General features: G+C 40.1%; 1 protein-coding gene across 2 annotated transcripts in view; it reads left to right on the forward strand.

Annotated features, from left to right (window-relative positions):
* Window positions 1-12,253, forward strand: part of RNF103 (ring finger protein 103) — a 101,504-nt gene that overhangs the window by 57,416 nt on the left and 31,835 nt on the right. Inside the window, exon 3 of one of the 2 annotated variants that reach the window (XM_019942225.3) lies at window positions 1,402-1,476. The exons of the other annotated variant lie outside the window; for it this stretch is intronic. The gene's annotated coding sequence lies outside the window, so the exon portion shown is untranslated. The remainder of the gene's footprint in view (window positions 1-1,401; window positions 1,477-12,253) is intronic. 2 annotated transcript variants of the gene reach the window in all.

Below are 12,253 nucleotides of genomic sequence, written 5' to 3' on the forward strand. Positions count from 1 at the left end.
TGTGCTGATCAGTACTCAAAGGGCACACTCTAAAAATCTTCAGAGCGGTCTCTCTGTGAAGCTCTCCCTCCTTGATACTCTGTCCTGCAAACTCTATCCTCTTTGGTCTTCAGTGCTTTGAGCTTGATCTCCTCAATGCAGGGAGATCACTGGTCTCTGCCTGGGCTCCTCCTCCCTGTGTCATTGCCTTGAAACTCTCTGTACACAGCAAATTGAGACAAGGAATAGTCCATACACATACAAATGTATTACTAAATGTTTAAGCATATATGGGTGGTTCAGAGGTATGGACTTAGCCTAGGATGGAGGTTGAGAAAGGGGATTGCCAGCATGGGCTTAGGCAGCTGCTTGTGGCTTAATGGATGACACTGGGCTTCAGCTAGTCTCAGTAGAGGAATATGCTCAGTAGAGCATATTCCAGGACAGGGAGCAGCTTCCAAAGAGATTTTTCTCCTAAAGTGAGTGATATCAGTAGCCAACATGCCAGAGGCAGGAGAATTAGCAAGACATGGATCTGAGGTTGCTTCATGGAGAGGGAAAGAGCTGCAGATTTAAGAATGTTCTGAATTGGACAGATAGAGAACAGAGGAAAGGTATTTCAAGGAATGTTTGAAGAAATTCTGAAGTGTAAGGAAAAGTAAAGGTGAGTGGAAAGAGGAGGTCAGCGATGGGAGACATTCCACGGAAGGCTCTGTGGAATATGGATGTTGCATTTGGTATGGCCTATGAAAGAGAAAGAAAAGCCAGTGCTGACTCTGATATTCAGAATTTTGTTCACCCCTGGGGAAGCCTTTGGGGATAGCTCTCCATGGCTCTCTAGTTTAGGACACTGCTGACCACCTGTGGTAGCTAAGCAAAGAGCAGGCATAGTAGGGACGGGACACACTCAGTTCACAAAGGGCTGACTTGCAAACCTATACCTTAAAATGACTGTAAACACTAGCCATATATCCCCATTTGAGAATATCCCCCCGCAAAAGACATCTCAGAGTCGCATGCATATGTGACCAATGCTAACAATCCCCAGGTTATTAAATTTGGGTGAAAAAATTCCCCATCGTCTTTGTCTTTGACTTCATCAGTGCCAATTGTCTACGTGGAGCACCTCTAGATCCTTCTCTCTTCTGTTTGCTTGCAGTAGAATAGCATATAACATCCAGCTGAAAGTTTCGGGAAGAAAATAAAGATGTTTCATACTGAGATGGATTCTTCTCAGAGCTAGGGACGAGTTGGGTTTTCCATATACACTTGGAAGCTCCCTTTTTTTTCAACAACAGCAATAGCTGGAATTCATAGTACGCTTGCTGTGTAGCAGACAGTCCCCTACATGCTTTTCATAGATTATTAATTTACATTCATACAAACCTTGTGAAATTGACACAAATGTTCCCTATGTTACAGATGATGACCTGAGGCACGGAGAGATTAAGTAATCTGTGCTTCCCCAGAAGCAAAGCCCAAGACAAACACTTTGGGGTGAGTAGTTTAATTGGGAAAATGATCCTGGGGGCAGGAGTGAGGGAGGAAGGGAGTGAAATGGGAAGGAAAGGAAACCAACACAAGGATGTGTATTGAGTTGACCAGCATTACAGAGACTGGTTGCTTGATTCCATGGGATCTTCTGAGAATTTTCCAGCCAAGGAAGACAGAAGACAACTTTGCACATCAGCTACCTCCAGCCCCATTCCATTAGTCAGCATTTGCCCCCATAGTACATAAAGTGCTGTACTTCCAAGCTGCACATGAGTGAGAGCTGAGAGGAGTCCTGTAGCCATACCACAAGGCGTGTCAGAAAAGCCCCGGGACTGAAATCAAGAGGCATGTAGCGTAGATGCTATCAGGCTACACCATCTAGACTTGCATAGAACTGGTCATTTCATCAATGGCCAGAATAAGAGGTGAGGCTGAGAGCTTCTGAAACGCACAAGAGGTATTTTGCTCAAGGTTCCACCACTAGTGTTTGGTGGAACATGGCAGAGCTGAGACATGAATGCAAGGCCCTCTGAGAGCTCTTGCCAGGAACATGGCATCCTTGGTATGTTTCACTCTTGCTGTTGCTGGGGAGACTGAGGGCGGGAGAGGATAGGGGAAGAGGTGGGCAGTGGTGTGGCTTTAATTATTTTGTAATGTAGTACATCTTATAGTCCCTGCTAGGCATTGCACCTTGAGTTGTCATAGTAGCAAAATTTGCAAGACTCACACAAATCTACTGCAGGACCCAGAGTCCCCTGGGAGAGGGTCAGACACCCGCACCTGCAAAACCACCTGGAGTGGGAGGCCGGACAGCAAGCGACGAGGTAGTGTGGGTACTTTTACTGTGACAGATGACTTTTTCCCACACACCCTTCATGGTTAGGCTGCTCCCCATTTGGTCCTTTTAATACACAGGAGTTTTCTAAGTAATCCCAGGGTCCCATGCTGTCTTCCACTTCAACTGTTCATGAACCATTACATGATTTCCTGTAAAACATTCTTCTGGCTTGATCATCATCTCCTGTTATCTATTTTGTTTTAAATAGTTGTAACTTTTTACAGCAGCATTGGCTTTGAACTCGCATAGATGTCGGTTTGAATCCCAGCTCCACGGCTTACTAGCTTTGTGACTCTGGCAAGTTACTTCCCTGATCATAAAGTAAAAGCACATCTTGTTTTAAAACCTGAAAACAGCCCCAGGCTTTGTTGGCTGTCAAAGTTCTTATCAAAGCACAGATTATACTCGGTTCATAGGATTTGGCTCTGCTAAACACAAGGAAGTTTCTGGAGCAAATAATGCAGAATCATTACTCTCTTACATTTATTCAACAAGGGTCTGAACCAGGCATCATTCTAGGTGTTGGAGATAGAGCAGTGAACAAGTCAGGCAACAGCCTTACCCTTAAGGAGTTTACATTCTAGTTGTGGGATGTCAGACAACACACAAGTAAATGATTAATTAAAGTAAGCTCTATGGAAAAAAAGAAAACAGGACACTATATTAGAAAGTGACTTTGGGAAGAGACAGGGCAGGAAGAAAGTTACTTTAGCCAGGCTAGTTAGGAAAGGCTTCTCTGAGGAGGTGACACTTGAGCTAAGCCATGAAGAATGAGTCTGAGCCAGCCATATGTAGTCACTTATTGCCGCATAAGAAATTACCTCAAAACTTAGCAGCTTAAAACAACAAACATTTATTACTTCATGGTTTCTGTGGGTCAGTGATCCAGGCATGGCTTGGCTGGATGTCTCTGGCTCAGGGTCTCCCACAGGTTAAAATCCAGGTATTAGCTGGGCCTGCAGTCAACTCAAGGTTCTTCTGGGGGAGGATCAGATTACAACCTGACCCACGTGGTTGTTGGAAGGCCTCCTTGCTGTCTGTTGGCCTGAGACATCAGTTCCTCACCATGAGGGCCTTTCCACAGTGTACCACACAGTAGGCAGCTGACTTCCCTCAACGTGAGCCAGAGAATGAGAGAGAGCGAGTGTACCCAAAATGAGGACCACCTTCCTTTTGTAACCCATCACCTGTACCCCATTTTATTTGTTAAAAGCATGTCACTAAATCCAAACCATGTTCTAGAGGAGGAGATAACACAAAGGTGTGAATACCAAGAGGCAGGGATGATTGGGGCCATCTTAGAGGTTTCCTGCCATACCATGCAAAGAGCTGGGAAAGTGTTCAAGGAGAAGAAAGAAAATGCAAAGGTCCTGAGTGCGAGAAACCCTAATTATGTTTCAGGAAGCGAGAGCAAGCTGAGGGAGGTAGAACGTACTGAATAGAGTTAAAAAGCGATGGTAGGAGATGAGATAGTCAGAAGGCAGACCATGCAGGGTCCAAAAAGAAGTTTTGATTTTATTCTAAGTACAGTGGGGATCCAATGAAGGGTTTTTAAGCAAGGGAGTCAAGGATGTAATCCAAGCACTTGACGTTTTCCAGAGCTCTATGATGGATGGAGTCCCACCGGGACTTGATAGAGCAAGTGTGGTGGGTGAAGGAAAATAACTTCTGGGCTCAAAAAATCTTAATGGCGCCCAAATGCTTATTCATCTAAGTATAAAGACCTCAGAGTCCTATAAAATATTCCCCTTATCTCCCACCACTCCCCTAACCTTCAGTCAAAGTGAAGTTCCCCAAGCATGTACTATATTTTCTTGTCTCTGAGCTTATGCTGTTTCCTCTGCTTGAAGGACCATCCCACCATCTCCACCTGTCAAACTTGAACACTTCTTTCAAGACCCTTCTTAAGTCCCACCTCCTATGTGAAGCCGTTCTCAATTCTTCCCTTCCTTGAACCCTTCTTTTTCTTTGTTTAATCTACTTTTTGATTTTACCTTGTCTTTCCTAGTATCAGTAGTTCATATCTAGATTGTAAGTTCCTTGAGATCAGGCACTCTACTTTCCTTATTTTTGGAACTTTATTTTTGGACTTGAGCATATATAATCCCTGTTCAACAAATATTTGTCAACTTGAATTAAACTGGAACTATCAATAGATGATTACAGCAACTTTGGTTGGCTGTGAGGGTTTCCTGAGAAATAAGTTTCCCTTTGGTTGACACTAAGCTATAATTTTCCTACCACAATTCACAAGCTATAAACATTATGTTCTTTGACCATAATGGAATTAAATTAGATATTAATAACAGAATATTCTCAGAAAAGTCTCCAAATATTTGGAAGCTAAAAAAACACACTTCTAAATAATACATGGGTGAAAAAATAAATTAAAAGGGTAATTAAAACTTATTTTGAACTGATAAAAATAAAACAAATCAGAATTTGTAGGATACTCCTAAGGCAATTTTGAGGGAGAAATTTATAACATCAGACACCTATATTAGAAGAATTCAAATCAATGATATTAACACTCTAGAAAAATAAAAGCAAATTAAACCCAAAGGAAGCAAAGGAAGCAAATAAGAAAGATCAAAGTATAAATCAATAAAATAGAAACAGGAAAACAATAGAGAAATCAATGAAAGCAAAAGATGCCTCTCTGAGAAAATCAATAAGTTGATAAAATTCTTGCCAGACTTATTAAGGAAAAAAGAATATATAAATGAAAAATATTAAGAATGAGAGAGGTGTTATCACTTCAGATTCTACATATATATCTTTATATATTTATTTATTTCATTTATTTATTTGTTTATTTATTTATCGGCTGCATAGTGTCTTCTTTGCTGCACGCAGGTTTTCTCTAGTTGTGGCAAGCGAGTGCATTTTTTTAAATTAATTAATTATTTATCTTTAGCTGTGTTGGGTGTTCGTTGCTGTGCGCGGGCTTTTCTCTAGTTGCCGCGACAGGAGGCTACTCTTTGTTGCCGTGCACGGGCTTCTCATTATGATGGCTTCTCTTGTTGTGGAGCACAGGCTCTAGGCGCGCAGGCTTCAGTAGTTGTGGCTTGCGGGCTCTAGAGCGCAGGCTCAGAAGTTGTGGCACATGAGCTTAGTTGCTCCACGGCATGTGGGATCTTCCTGGACCAGGGCTCAAACCCGTGTCCCCTGCACTGGCAGGTGGATTCTTAACCACTGCACCACCAGGGAAGCCCCAGATTCTACATATATTTAAAAGACAATTAGGAATTATTATGAACAACTTTATGCTAATAAATATGACAACTTAGATGAAATAGACAATTTCCTTTAAAAACACAAATTACCAAAGCTCACTCAAGAAGAAATAAATAATCTAAAGAGCAATATATCTATTTAGGAAAGTGGCATAATTCAAAACTCTCCTCCAAAGAAACTCTAGGCTGAGATGACTTCATGGGTGAATTCTATTAGACATTTAAAGAAGAAATAATACCAGTTCTATACAAACACTTCCAAAAATATCAGAGAAGAGAACAGCTCTCAGCCCATTCTAAGAGGTCAGGATTATCTTTAAAATGAAACAAGACAAAGGCATTACACTATAGACCAAAATCCCTCATGAACAAAAGTTCTATACAAAACGTTAGCAAATTGAATTCAATAATACATTAAAAGTATAAAACATCATATTGATATGATCAAATGAGGTATATCCTGGAACCAAGACTTAGAAGGTCCATTTAACATTTAAAAATCAATCAATATATCAGTACTGCAACAGGACTTCCCTGGTGATCCAGTGGCTAAGACTCCAGGCTCCCAATGCAGGGGGCACAGGTTCCATCCCTGGTGGGGGAAGATCCTGCATGCTGCATGGCTCAGCTAAAAAAAAAAAAGTCAAGGGGCTCCCCTGGTGGCACAGTGGTAGAGAGTCCGCCTGCCGATGCAGGGGACACGGGTTCGTGCCCCGGTCTGGGAAGATCCCACATGCTGCGGCGTGGCTAGGCCCATGAGCCATGGCTGCTGAGCCTGCGCGTCCGGAGCCTGTGCTCTGCAACGGGAGAGGCCACAACAGTGAGAGGCCTGCATACCACACACACAAAAAAAGTCAAAAAATATATATACTTCAACATACAAACTAAAAATAAAAATCATAAACTTATCTAAACAAAACCCAACATTCATTTCTGATAAATACTCTCAGTAAGCTAAAATTAGAAGGGAACTTCCTCAGTTTCATAAAGGTCATCTAAAGAAGCCTACAGCTACCATTATACTTAATGATGAAAACCTAAATACTTCCCTCTTAAGATCAGGAACCAGGTAAGAATGTCTGCTGTTATCACTTTAATTCAAAACTTGGAGTAGTTCTAGCCAGTGCAATCAGACAAGAAAGAGAAATAAAAGGTATGCAAATTGAAAAGGAGGAATTCAAATTGTTTTTTTTTTTCAGATGACATAATCACCTATGTACAAAATATGATGGAATCTTTTTTTTAAAGCTATTAGAACTAATAATTGAGACCAGTAAGGTTGCAGGATACAAGTTCTCTGTAGTAGCAACAAATAATCAGAAATTTGAATATAAAAACATTACTATATACAATAACATAAAAAAGCAATACTTAGTGACAAACTTAACAAAAGAAGTAAAAGATCTGTACACTAAAACTACAAAATATTGCTGAAAGAAATTAAAGAAGACCTAAATAAATGGAAATATATACCTTGTTCATGGATCTGAAGACTCAGTATCATAAAGATGTCAACTGTCCTTGAATTAATCTGTAGACTCAATGCAATTAAAATCAAACTCCCAGCAGGATTTTTTGTAGAAATTGACAGGCTGATGCTAAAACTTTTATGGAACTGCAAAGAATCTAGAATAGCCAAACCACTCTGAAAAAGACATACAAATTTCAAGGTATAACACTGCCTAATTTCAATAATTATTATAAAGCTACACTAATGAAGACAGTGTGGTATTAGCATAAAGATAGAAAAATAAATCAATGGAACAAAATAGTAAGTCCAGAAATAAACTCATACATATATCTGGACAACTGGTTTTTGACAAAGGCACAATGCAGTGGAGAATAAATAGTCTCTTCAACAAATTCTGCTTGAACAATTGTATATACTTATAAAAAAAAAGAACTTAGATCCATAATTCACACCATATGCAAAATTTTTTTTTTTTTTTTTTTTTTTTTTTTTTTTTTTTTTGCGGTACGCGAGCCTCTCCCGTTGCGGAGCACAGGCTCCGGACGCGCAGGCTCAGCGACCATGGCTCATGAGCCCAGCCACTCCGCGGCATGTGGGATCTTCCCAGACCGTGGCACGAACCCATGTCCCCTGCATCGGCAGGTGGACTCGCAACCACCGTGCCACCAGGGAAGCCCCATATGCAAAATTTAACTCAAAATAGGTCATAGACCTAAATGTAAAAGCATAGATCTGGGCTTCCCTGGTGGTGCAGTGGTTGAGAGTCCGCCTGCCGATGCAGGGGACACGTGTTCGTGCCCCAGTCCGGGAAGATCCCACACGCCGTGGAGTGGCTAGGCCCGTGAGCCATGGCCGCTGAGCCTGCGCGTCCGGAGCCTGTGCTCCACAACGGGAAAGACCACAACAGTGAGAGGCCCGCGTACCGCAAAAAAAAAAAAGCATAGATCTATAAAACTATTAGAAGAAAACAGGAGTAAATCTTTTTGACCTTGGGTTAGGCAAGGGTTTCTCAGATAAAACATCAAAAACACAATTCATAAAAGAACAAGTTGATTAATTGGGCTTAGTTAAAATTTAAAATTTCTACTCTTTAAAAGACACTCTTAAGAAAATGAAAAGACAAGACACACACTGTGAAAAATCTTTGCAAAATATATATCTGATTGCAGAATATATACTCTCAAAATACAAAAATAAGATAACAAACAAACCAATAAAAACTGACTAAAAGATTTGAACAGACAAGTTAAGGTACAGAGATGGCAAATAAACATAAGAAAAGATGTTCAACATCGTTGTCATTAGGAAATGCGAATTAAAACCACAATGATGGGGGGAAGTGGTAGGGGGCGGGTGGTGGTGGTGGGATGGATTGGGAGATTGGGATTGACATATATACACTAATAGGTATAAAATAGATAACTATTAAGAACCTGCTGTACAAAAAATAAATAAATAAAATAAAATTTTAAAATTCAAAAAAAAAATCCCACAATGAGATGACACTACTTAGCTATTAGAATAAATAAAATTAAAAAGACTTGTCATACCAAGTGTTGATGAAGATGTGGAGAAACTAAAACTCTTGTGAACTTATGGTGACAATGTCAATATTACAACCAAGCAATTTGGCAGTTTCTTAAGATGTTGAACATACAATGACCATATGATCCACCCAATTCACTCCTAAGTATTTACTCAAGAGAAAAATTAATTTGTGACCATATAAAGACTTGTACACAAATGTTTACAGAAGCTTTATTTGTAATAGCCCCAAACTGGAAACACCTCAACGGTCCATCAGCAGGTAAATGGATAAACAGACCATGGCATATCCATAGAATGGATTACTACTCAGCAATAAAAAGGACTGAACCACTGCTACATATAATGACATGGATGAATCTTAAAATTATCATGCAGAGTGAAAGAAGCCAGCCAAAAAAGAGTACATACTATATGATTAAAGTGTGGAAAATTCAAAACTAATCTATAGTGACAGAAAGGAGATTGATGACTGCTTGGAGATAGGGGACAAGGAGGTGTGGGAGGCAGCGATTAGAAAAGCACAAGTGAAAACTTTTAGAGGTGACAGATATCTTCACTATCTTGATTGTAGTGATGATTACACATGTAAAAATGGTACACTTTAAACATATGTAGTTTATTATAAACTTTATATATAAACTTTAGTAAACTTTATTTACATATAAACTTAATCTGTATAATTGACATACAGTAAACTATATATAAAACTTTTTTTAACTTGGGCCCTGAAGTGAAAATGTCACTTCCTGTCATATTTCATTGGCCAGTGAAAGTCATATGACCTCACCTAACTCCAAGGGGTCAGAAAAGAACATTCTTACCACATGCCTGAAAGGAGAGAGAATATTTGTGTATAATTCTAAAAAGTACCATACTCAGCAGTAAGCATGCTGATTGTTTATAAATGGAACACTTGTCCCAGTTGTTATATAATAGAATTCACATTCATTATAATTCATTCACATTCAACCACCAAACAACAGTGGACTTAGCAGCTCTTACTCAGAAGACCTGCAAAGATACAGCTATTCTGCTTACAATGGTGAAGAACATACAAAGTCAAATTAGCCATGTAACCCAGAATTCTTCCTACTAATTTTGAAATTAGTGCTTCCTAGAATCTAGGAAAATGTGAACAACCACTTGGTCTAGCTTCTGTCTCCTAGCCAATTAAGTTTAAGGTGGATCATAGAAGAGAGGTGGTGGGTCAGAGATTCCATAATGACAAATTCCTTCTCCTGCATTTATTCTCTTCATCGTCAGGAAATTGTTCCTCATATCCAACTAAAAAAAAGTTTTTTTAATTTAAACTAATTTCCTTTTGTTTTCTTTTCAGTCAAAAATATTAAAACAAAAGCTCTATGTCATAGAAAAAGGTTAGCGCCTTAATATACAAAACCATTTGCATATCAGTATTTAACTTTTTTTTAGCAACATGGCAGATTGTATTAATACAGCCCCCATCTCACACCTAACAGGCTTTCTTTCTGAAAAACACATAGAAATACTGTCTGCTATATTATTTTCTGTACCTTTTAAATGCATTTTAAAATACTTCTGATTATTTAAAAGAAAAACAGGGAATTCCCTGGCAGTACAGTGGTTAGGACTCCACGCTTTCACTGCCGAAGGTGCATATTTAATCCCTGGTCAGGGAAATAAGATCCTGCGTGCAGCGTGGCACGGCCAAAAAAATACACATACACACACACAAATACATATATGAGCAATAAACTTACAAGATGAGAAAGAAGTAATTTATTATTCCAAGAAGCAATTTAAATCAAAACAGCAATGAGATGCCATTTCAGATGTAAAATTGGCAAATATTTTTAAAAATGAAAATGGCCAATATGTTCAAACCTGTATTTACAGTAGGATAATCAACTGGTACAAACTTGTTTGTTGTGTGAGAATAGTGGGATTCTGCATAGTTTAGATTTTCTTCTTTTTGATAATACCTGTTTTCTATAATAAATATGTACTACTTTTATAACAAAATACTCACTTTTAATTGAAAGCAATATTGCTATTTTAAAGTTCTCTCTTATCCTTCTCTTCTCCATGCTCTCCAGCTCCAACTTCTTTCATCTTTCCTATTTTCATTCTGAAATCAGATTTACCAAGGTTTTCAGGATGTTCTTCATTTTCTCTATGTCCTTAATTCAGTTGCACTTAGTTTTTGAGTTATCCCATCAAAACAGGTTTGAGTTTTTGAAAAAAGCTTTTCTGCTTTCTTCTTTAAATAATCAACTTATATTTGCATTGCATTTCACCTAAAGCATTCATTAGCCAGATTGACATTTTAAAAATGTTCCTATTATCCATGTTCTTTGTCCAAAAAATAGATTTATTACATACCTTCTACGTACTCTGGTACCATCCCTGTGTGTCATAGCAGAGATGTATGGGTATCATGTACATGGGTAAATACACATCTGTATGTACGTCCATTTGTACATAACATATTCCAGGCACTGGGCTTAGTGCCTTATCAGCTTTACTTCATTAAACCCTCATAACAATCTCATGAGATCATTGTTTTATTTCTGTTTTAGAAATAAGGCTTAGAGAGGGGCTGTAATATGCCAGAGAATAGCTGATAAGGGTAGGAGCTAAGCCTTGCAGACGGTGTCCAGGAAGGTTTACGTACAGAAATAAAACCATCTACAGCAGACTATGCATGCCACAAATGTGATAAAAAAATAAAGAATTTTCTGGACCTTCACTGATTTCAATAATTCTATCCCACACAGCTGGCTTCATGGGTGTGTCAACGAAATAGATGCTCAGGACCCCAGGTTCAGAGGGATCCTGCGGCTGCTTGGAGTTTAATGCTCTGCAGTGGCCATCTTGAAATTCTAAATAATTTTTCCTTTGGCTTTGTGTTTTGTAAGTGAGGTCTGATGAACACTGGAGCATGTGCCGAGGCCTTGGAGCCTTCAGCTTCCATGCAGTCTGCCTGCGGTCAGCTCCCCGCCTCCTGGCAGCTGGCCCTCCGTTGCCTGGTGCCCAGGGCCCCTGCCCAGTCTCTCCGTCTCCACGACTGCCCTTCCCACTGGGGGGCATTTCCATGTTCTGCTGCCTCCCTCAGTGGGGCCCTGGGCTCAGGTCTGCAGAGGGTTGGGGGACAAGTCGCTGAGATCATGCCTCTCGCCCACCCCTAATCCAGGTATGAGCATGTCCTGGTGCTGAGTTGCAGTCCTTTCAGGACCCACCATCTGCTGCTGGTGGCGGCGGGGGGGGGGGGGGGGGGGGGGGAGTGGAGTCTGCCAATGGAGGGGGGTGTCCAGAGGAGGTCCAAATGCCTGTGAGGACCTGCACTTACCCTGTGAATGTCCCCTGCCCAAGGGAGAGTTACATTAAATTGCAAATTAAAAACCACTGTAATAGGTCAAGAGAGCGAGGGGGAAAGAAAGGAAAAGCTTTATATAGTACCCCTCATGGCACTTTTTTCCTGCTTTTTGAACAAAGGGCTTGCATTTTCATTTTGTCCTGGGTGGGAAAACTCTGCAGCAATGCCAGCTGTCCCGTGGTCTGACCACGTGTCATTGTAGCTTCAGGTGATCAGAGAAGGGAACAGTTTACTCCAGGAGGAAAGGTGACTTATTATTTGCTTATTCCACACTTATTTACCTTTGTCGTCAAAGTGTTTGTACAGAGTCCTCCCGCTTGCTGTTCCTGGTG

The sequence above is a fragment of the Tursiops truncatus genome, chromosome 14 (genome assembly GCF_011762595.2).
Source record: "Tursiops truncatus isolate mTurTru1 chromosome 14, mTurTru1.mat.Y, whole genome shotgun sequence".
Taxonomy (NCBI): domain Eukaryota; kingdom Metazoa; phylum Chordata; class Mammalia; order Artiodactyla; family Delphinidae; genus Tursiops; species Tursiops truncatus.